Source organism: Felis catus, chromosome B4 (genome assembly GCF_018350175.1).
Source record: "Felis catus isolate Fca126 chromosome B4, F.catus_Fca126_mat1.0, whole genome shotgun sequence".
Lineage (NCBI taxonomy): Eukaryota > Metazoa > Chordata > Mammalia > Carnivora > Felidae > Felis > Felis catus.
The window spans coordinates 89,187,617-89,196,211 of record NC_058374.1 but is presented as its reverse complement, the minus strand read 5'-3'; positions in this window follow the sequence as shown (position 1 = coordinate 89,196,211).

The window sequence follows — 8,595 nt, the reverse complement described above, 5'->3', positions numbered from 1 at the left end:
CCTGTCCTCCTCCCTACGTGTATAAAAACGTACCTGTTATCTGACTGTAAAGGAAACAAACAAACAAAACACGGAAACAGCGCCCACCTTGACCCACGAAGTCCATGTGGAAGCACAGTCCCATGCCAGTTTTTGTTCTCCGTCCTTAGTATAGGGCCTGCAACTTTACAGATGAAGGAACATACATGCCCATTAAAAAAAGTTCAGTGGTGGGGCTCCTGGCTGGCTCTGTCGCTTGGTGGAGCACGGCCCTCTGGATCTCCCAGTTACGAATGGCAGGACATTGTGAATGTAATTAATGCCACTCAATGGTACACTTAGAAATGGTTAGAATAGGAAACTTTGTTATGTATGGCTCACTGTAATAAACATATTTGAGAAAATTAAGTTTTGTTACTTGAGTGGAAACAGGAGTACAGTCTTTTGTCAAATAGGGGCCGTAAAGTTGAACCTTGTCAATAAACTTTGTCAAGCCCTTGTGAAATTTTTTGTCGATTGGGTTCACTATTTTTTAAACTAAGCTCCATGCCCAATGTGAGACTTGAACTCATGACTCTGAGATCAGGGGTCACCAGCTCTACCAACAGAGCCAGCTAGGCGCCCCTGTGTCTAACACTTGTTCAACTTGGTAGTCTTGGTAGCCAGACAGCTTGGAGGACACAAGAGTGGAATAGGACCTCAGAGCCCTCACTGGCTATGTCCTGACTGATTGAACTCTCCAACTTGATGCAGTTTTCTTAATATTTCTGGATAAAGTTTCCACCTCTTCATTAGTAAAAAACAAACAAACAAACACACACACAAAAACCCAAAAAACAACTCACCTTTCAGAGTGCCTCAGTGGCTCAGTGGGTTAAATGTTTGACTTTGGCTCAGGTCATGATCTCGCCCTCCCTGAGTTTGAGCCCTGCATCTGGCTCTGCGCTAACAGCTCAGATCCTGGAACCTGCTTCAGATCTGTGTCTCCATCTCTCTCCGCCCTTCCCCTACTTGCACTCTCTCTCTCTCTCTCTCTCTCAAAAATAAATAAACATTAAAAACAAAAATAAAAACTTACCTTTCTAGAATTTTATGTTCTTGGGATCTGGTCTCTGTCTTCCCTAGTGACATCCAGATAATTTGATAAGGAAAATTTTATGGCTGGAAGGAAATTTGGGTCCAGAGGGATGAGGTGACTTGATCAACATCTTATACTTTTTTTGGTGTCCGAGCTGGACTAAAAAGCCAGCGTCTGTTTTAAGTTCTGTGTTCTTGACATTATAGTAACTATGTCCTAGTCCCTCATCTCATTCTGTTTTTTTTTTAATTGCTTTTTGTTTTGTTTTGTTTTGTTTTGCTTAACAACATCAGATCCTAATGATGAGCTGCTTGAGTTTAATCATAGATCTTAATGATCCAATTTCCAATTTGACTTTGAATACATAATGTTTGATTGTTCCTCCATATTAAATCCATTATCAAAGGATGACTCTGTGCCATAGTTGAGAATATAAAACAAGGTAGTACAAACTTTAAAGGCAGTTCCAAAGAAGCTCTCAAAGTACTCTGAGCACAATCAGTGGAATTATTATGTATATCCAACCAATATATTTATACAAAACTAGATAACTGTCATCAAATGAAGGGGTGAAAATTCCTTTGCTTACAGATTCTCATTTTTGGTCTTTTCTCCTAAAAAAATATATGTTTTTGTTTTTTGCTTTCCTATGGCTATTCTTCTTAGCCTAATATTAGCTTTAGCATATATTAACTATATAACCTTAAGTCAAGTTACTTGCTATCTTTCAGTTTTCTGTCAAGTGGGGTTAATATGATTTTTGAAAAGAAATAATTTTCTTTTCTTGCTTCTGCTCACTTCCTTTGCCCAAATAAAATATTTCAGATTTGGCTTTTGTTGTTGTTGTTAAGAATCTTTAGAGTGACATTTTGAAAAAGAAAACAAAGCATTTTTAAATGGAAATAAATGCTGATAATGACTGTGAACTTGAAGATATCATTGTTTAGAAGCAGTTAAGGCACAGTACTGAGGAAGTATCAGCTCTGAGCCATAGTGAGGAATCAAAGAAAACGTCATAGTTTTCTAGATGGAAGGATGGTGTTACTACTTTTTTTTTTTTTTTTTTTAGGTAGGCTCTACACCCAACAAGGGGCTCAAACTCATGATCCTGAGATCAAGAGTTGCATGCTGTACCGACTGAGTCAGCCAGGTGCCCCTAGTGTTACTACTGGTATAGAAGGAAAACATGATATGAAGAGACATTTTTTTTTTTTTTTTTAGAGGTGGATGATTTGCCTTACTGTGTTTTTGGCCCAGTAAATTTTATTTTATTTTATTTTATTTTATTTTATTTTATTTTATTTATTTATTTTATTTTATTTTATTAATTAAATATAATTTATTGTCAAATTGGTTTCCCTACAGCACCCAGTGCTCCTCCCAACAGGAGCCCTCCTCGATGTGCCCAGTAAATTTTAAAGGAAACTCAGTAATTGAGGCAAAAATGAAATGTTTATTATCAGGATTAGATGAGACTAGGGCAGCAAGAGTACATTGTCTTCAGTCACTAATCTTTAGTGCATCGTTTTAAGGCTAATAGATGCTTAACATGTGTTTGTAGATGATAATGCATCACCAGCCTTGGGTCACTCTACAGATATACTTTTTTTTTTTTTTAATTTTTTTTTTTTCAATGTTTATTTATTTTTGGGATAGAGAGAGACAGAGCATGAACGGGGGAGGGGCAGAGAGAGAGAGGGAGACACAGAATCGGAAACAGGCTCCAGGCTCTGAGCCATCAGCCCAGAGCCTGACGCAGGGCTCGAACTCACGGACCGCGAGATCGTGACCTGGCTGAAGTCAGACGCTTAACCGACTGCACCACCCAGGCGCCCCCAGATATACTTTTAATAGTGTCTCTTGTGCCTAGTATAGGATCTGACATATTTCAGGTGTTCAGTAAATATTTTCTGTTGAATTCTTATCAGTATTAAAAAATGAATTTATGGGGACGACTGGGTGTCTGAGTTGGTTGAGTGTCGGACTTCAGTTCAGGTCATGATCTCACTATTCATGGGTGCGAGCCCTGTGTTTGGGCTCTGTGCTGACAGCTCAGAGCCTGGAGCCTACTTTGGATTCTCTGTCTCCCTCTCTCTCTGCCCCTTCCACCCCCACCCCTTAAAAATAAATAAACATTAAAAAATTTAAAAAAAATTGAGACCAACTGTAGCCACGTAGCTTAAGTGTCAGGACTGAGAACTCAGGCCATCTACATTAACATGACTTTTCTCTAGTTTTAGTAAATTCTTGCCCAAGAGCATAAGGCCATAAACTAATAAGTAACTTCACTGTTTATTTCAGTAAAATTTCTGCAAACTAATTGATCTAAAAAAATGCTTTCTCTTCTTGGCAAGTATCTCTTTTACCTGAAACACACGGTTTATCTGGGCAAATACTTGGCGTATAAAACTTATGAAATACTTTACATATGAAAAAACATCTTAGTTATCAGGACTTGCTTCAAAATCATTGTACTGGTGTGCTCACCCATTAGGATGTTCACCTGTCTCGATTTGTCCAGGACTGAAGGGTCCCCAGGATGTAGGGGTTTTAGTGCTAAATCTGGGAAAGTGTTGAAAAACCAAGGACAAAGTGGCCACTATACCACCAGCCCTGAGCTATTATATCAAAAACTTTGCTCAATACCCAAAACAATTCCTTGTTTTAAAAGAGCTGTCCTGGGTACCTGGGTGGCTCCATTGGTTAAATGCCCAACTTGAGCTCAGCTGGTGATCACATGGTTTGTGAGTTCAAGCCCTGCATCGGGCTCTGCGATGACAGTGCAGAGCCTGCATCAGATCCTCTGTCTTCCTCTCTCCCTGCCCCTCCCCGGCTCAGTTCCTCTCTCTCTCTCTTTCTTTCTCTCTCTCTCTCTCTCTCTCTCTCTCTCTCTCACACACACACACACACACACACACACTAAATAAACATTAAAAAAAAAAAGAGCTGTCCTAAACCATTTGTACTCAGACTCCCATAGCCTATGAAGTATCACCTGCTATCTTCCTCCTTCTGAGGCTACTAAGCCTCTGTCAAAGAGCACTGTTCTCCCTTACGGTAGTAGATTTAATCAATTTGGCTTTCCTTGATCACCAGGTTATTCTAGTGGTCTCTTGGGGAGATAGCAATTGTTTTATGCATATTTTTATTTGGCCTATCTTTTCTGTGGGAATGACAATTATTTAGGGAAAGGGAGTATTTATTTTATAAGTACATAAAACACCCACTGTATCAATGTACACTCAAGTGCTACTATCTAATGGTTTTACTATTGAGAATAATATGCAAGATAAAACAAGTATGGGGTTGAGGTTGTCTTAAGTAGGGAAGAAGACCATACAAATTGAGGTGTTGTCTTCAAAGTACAAATGTCTGTATAATTTGAATATAAATTTTGGTTATGTGTTTAGGTTACAAAGGAAGGAATCTTCTTTTCTTTTCTATTTTATTATTTTTTTTAGTAGGCTTCATGCCTAACATGGAGTCCAATGCTGGGTCCAACACGGGGCTGGAACCCATGACCTTGAGATCAAGACCTGAGCTGAGATTGAGAGTCATTGTTTGACTGTTTGAGCCACACAGGCACCCCACAAAGGAAGGAATATTCTAATTGATCTAAATATAGCAGTATTCATTTTTATTTCTCTTTGTTTTTAATGTGTGAGCTATGGCTGAGAGCCTCTTTCTGTATATCACTGTAATCTCCTTAGTCTGGGATGGGTGAATGAGAGAAGGAAAGGGAAAGAGAATTGGTGGGGAGTGGAGCAGTGTGGAAGAAGGGACTAAATAAATACTGAGTTTGGAGCTCCAGGGATAGGGAACCAGCCCAAGGAAGATAAAACATGGGAGGGAATACATAAAGGAACACGAGATAAATTAAACTAAAGCAAGTCTAAAAATTTTGTTTGGTGAAATTTTTATCTCTGTATGCAAAAGGAAGAATTATTAATCAACAAAATATAAAGAAAGAAGTCCTAATGCCCTAATACCTTCTGCCAACTGCCTGAGAAATATTACACATTTATTCTTAGAAATCCACAGTACAAATTTCTTGTGATACCTGGCCAAAATTCTCCCCTAAGTTTATTAAGGTGTAAGTAATACTCAAGAAAGGCATTAACTACTTTTGAGAGATATTTTATATCTTGGCCAAAACCCTTTGTTTCAAACAAAGTGGTTTTTTTTGTTTTTGTTTTTAATAGATACTTCTAGTAGGGGTTGGCCATGCAACAAATCTTTAAGTCATTAGCTATAGCTATATTAAATTTACAAGAATCAATCCCAATAAGATACATTTTTTAAAGTTTATTTCTTTATTTTGAGACAGAGAGAGAAAGAACCAGCAGGGGAGGGGCAGAGAGGGGGAGACAGAGGATCCAAAGCGGGATCTATGCCCCCATAGGGGCCTCAAACGCACAAACCACGAGATCATGACCTGAGCTGAAATCAGAGGCTCAATTGACTGAGCCACCCAGGCGCCCTGAGATACATTTTTTTTTTTCTACGTAAGTATGATGATGATACAAATAAGTGAAGAAAATCTACTGAAATTTATTGACATTGGGAAATAGTGAGCACATTGTAATGTTTTTTTCAACAATCAACCAAACAGCAAATAAAAGCCAAACAGACACAACTAGAATATGAAGGTTAGAGACAGCAGAACCATAAGGTGACATGGAAGGTACAGATGAGTAGAAACAGGTTCTGCGCAAACTTCGCTTCCTTTGCCAATCTTTCTCTCACTCATGCCCCTCCCCCAGAAGCCTCTGAGCTCTGTACACAATTTCATCACTGCTTTAATGTCTCATCACAATTTTTGTTTACGTATCGCACGTAATCCACTAGCTTTAGTCAAAAGCTATTTAAGATTATTACTGTTATATTCCTAAATGCTATGGATATTCGTGGACTTTATTTTACTATAAGCTTTCTGGGTAGGCGTCACAGCCACTGAGAGTGTTTCAAGGCAGCTGGACCCATGTGGCTCCATTTTTAATTTAGCATCAATTTGGTATTTGCTGGTTTTCTAATAGCTTGGAGAAGTCTACTGTAGGGCCCTAGGAGTGATACAAGTGTTTAACACTTTCAGAGCTGTTTAAACCTTGCTGTGTTTTTTTGCTCATCTCATTTTTGTGCTTATAAGAATGTCCACATTTGGTATATTTCTCAACTTTGACTTCCCATCACTAGGTCTTGATGGCTTGTACATGTTCCTTTAATCCATAATCTTCAGACATTTGTATTTCTATTAACTCACCCTGATAGAAAGATACCCCAGACTAATACTGCACATCAGTAACTGAAGTTTACTTTTATTTTTATAAACCCAGTTGTGTTTATTTTGTACCAGAGTTACTGCTAGCTACCTGGATTGGATAGCATTCCAGTTTTTCTATGGCCCTAGAACTGTTTATACAGCACAGAAAATACCTGATCCTTGAAAGCTTCATTGTACTTTTCACTAATATTCACTGGCCCTAGAACTATTTTTGGAGACAGTTCTTTAATAACATTTAATTGGCTTATTCATGTTTGTAATACTTCATGAGTCTGTTTTGGCAATTTTAATTTTCCAAGAGAGTAATTTACTTCAATGGGATTGAAAATCCTCAGATATATCCCTTATCTAATTTCTAATTTCCTTTTGGGGGGTTTTTCTATTAAAAATTTCAGATTTTCTATTTTATTATTTGTTTTCCCCTTCCTTTCCAACCATCTTCAGATTTATTTATCAGTTCTGATTTTTTTCTATTTTGCTATTACTAGATTGTGCATTATTTTTTTCTTCCTTCTGTTTTCCTGTTTGACCTTTTCCCTAACTTTCTCAATTGGAAAGTTTAAAATTTTTATCAGTCTTTCTTAATAATGAAATCATAGAAACCTATTAATTCACCTCTACAACACTGGTCATTTTCTGAAAGTGCAATGTTTTTACTCTTTGTTGTTTGGGTATTTTTAAATCTAGTAGTGATTATAAAAGAGTGTGGGGTATTTTAATCACTAAGTGGTAAACATTTAATTTGGCTTTTTAATTTTACCAATGCAGTGGCTAAAATGATATTCTGTTGTTTTAATGAGCATTTCTCTGGTTAATAGTGAGTTTAAGTAACTTTTATTTAATTAATTAATTTCTGTTTTCCTCTTCTGTGAATTGTATGTTTTGAACAATTTTCTATTCATTGCTTATCTTTTACTTTTGATGGTGGGGCTTCTTTAATTACTTTATATTGCAATCATTTGTGTGTTTTTTTAAGTTTATTTATTTATTTTGAAAGAGAGAGAGAGAGTAGGAGAGGGGCAGGCACAGAGCCTGACATGGATGGGGCTCGATCCCCAAAATATATTGTATTCTTCTGATTTTTGGCTGTTCTATTACTTTTATTTATATTGTCTGTTATTGTAAAGACATTCTAAATTTTAATATAGCTAAATTTATCAATCATTTCTTTTATAGTTTGGGGAGTGTGTGTGTGTGTGTGTGTGTGTATGCTTTAAGAAAAAGTTCTCTGGATAATTCTGTTGCTTAAAATTGTATTGGGGACATGTGTGTGGCTCAGTTGGTAGAACTTCTGACTTTTGATCTCCGCTCAGGTCGTGATCTAGCAGTTCATGAGTTCAAGTCCTACATGGTGCTCTGTGCTGACAGTGCAGAGCCTGCTTGGGATTCTCTCTCTCTCTCTGCTCCTCCCCAACTTGTGCACCCTCATGTGCATGTGCACCCTCTGTCTCTCTCTCAAATAAATTTTAAAAAGTTGCATTGGATTTATAGAATAATTTGGGTAGAGCTGACATGTTACAATATTGCGTATTCCCACCACTAGTGTTACAAGTTATCCCAGTAACAATTATTGATAGACTATCCTTTAATGACTGATCTGCCAGACCTCCTCTGCAACATCAGGGTTTCTTGTATATGTGGGTCTTGTTCTGATTTTTCGGACTTTCTTGTGTCATTTACTACAACCATAACCATCTCAGTTGCTTTATGCCACTGTCTCAGTCACTATAGCTTCACACTAAGTGTTCATATTTGTATGGCAAGTCTCCCTAACCTGTTTTTTTCTTTTTAATACTGTCTTGGCTATTCCCGGCCCTTTGCTTTTCTCTGTACATCCTACCATTAGCCTGCCAAGTTTCACTAAAAACCTCTCCTGAATTGTAAATGAAATTTTATGGCATTTATAGAATAATTTGGGGATAATCGAGTTTTTATGAAAAAACTTTTAATGTTTATTTTTGAGAGAAAGAGAGAGAGGGAGAGAGAGAGAGAGAGAGAGAGAGAGAGAACATGAGTCGGGGAGGGGGAGAGAGAGAGGGAGACACAGAATCAGAAGCAGGCTCCAGGCTCTTAGCTGTTAGCACAGAGCCCGAATCGAGCTCGAACTCATGAATGGTAAGATCATGACCTGAGCTGAAGTCGGACGCTTAATCAACTGAGCCAGCCAGGCTCCGTTTTGTTTTATTTGTACTTAATAGTTAGAGAACTATTATTTTCATTAATGTTATTTGTTAATAATTTATATTTTAATAACAAT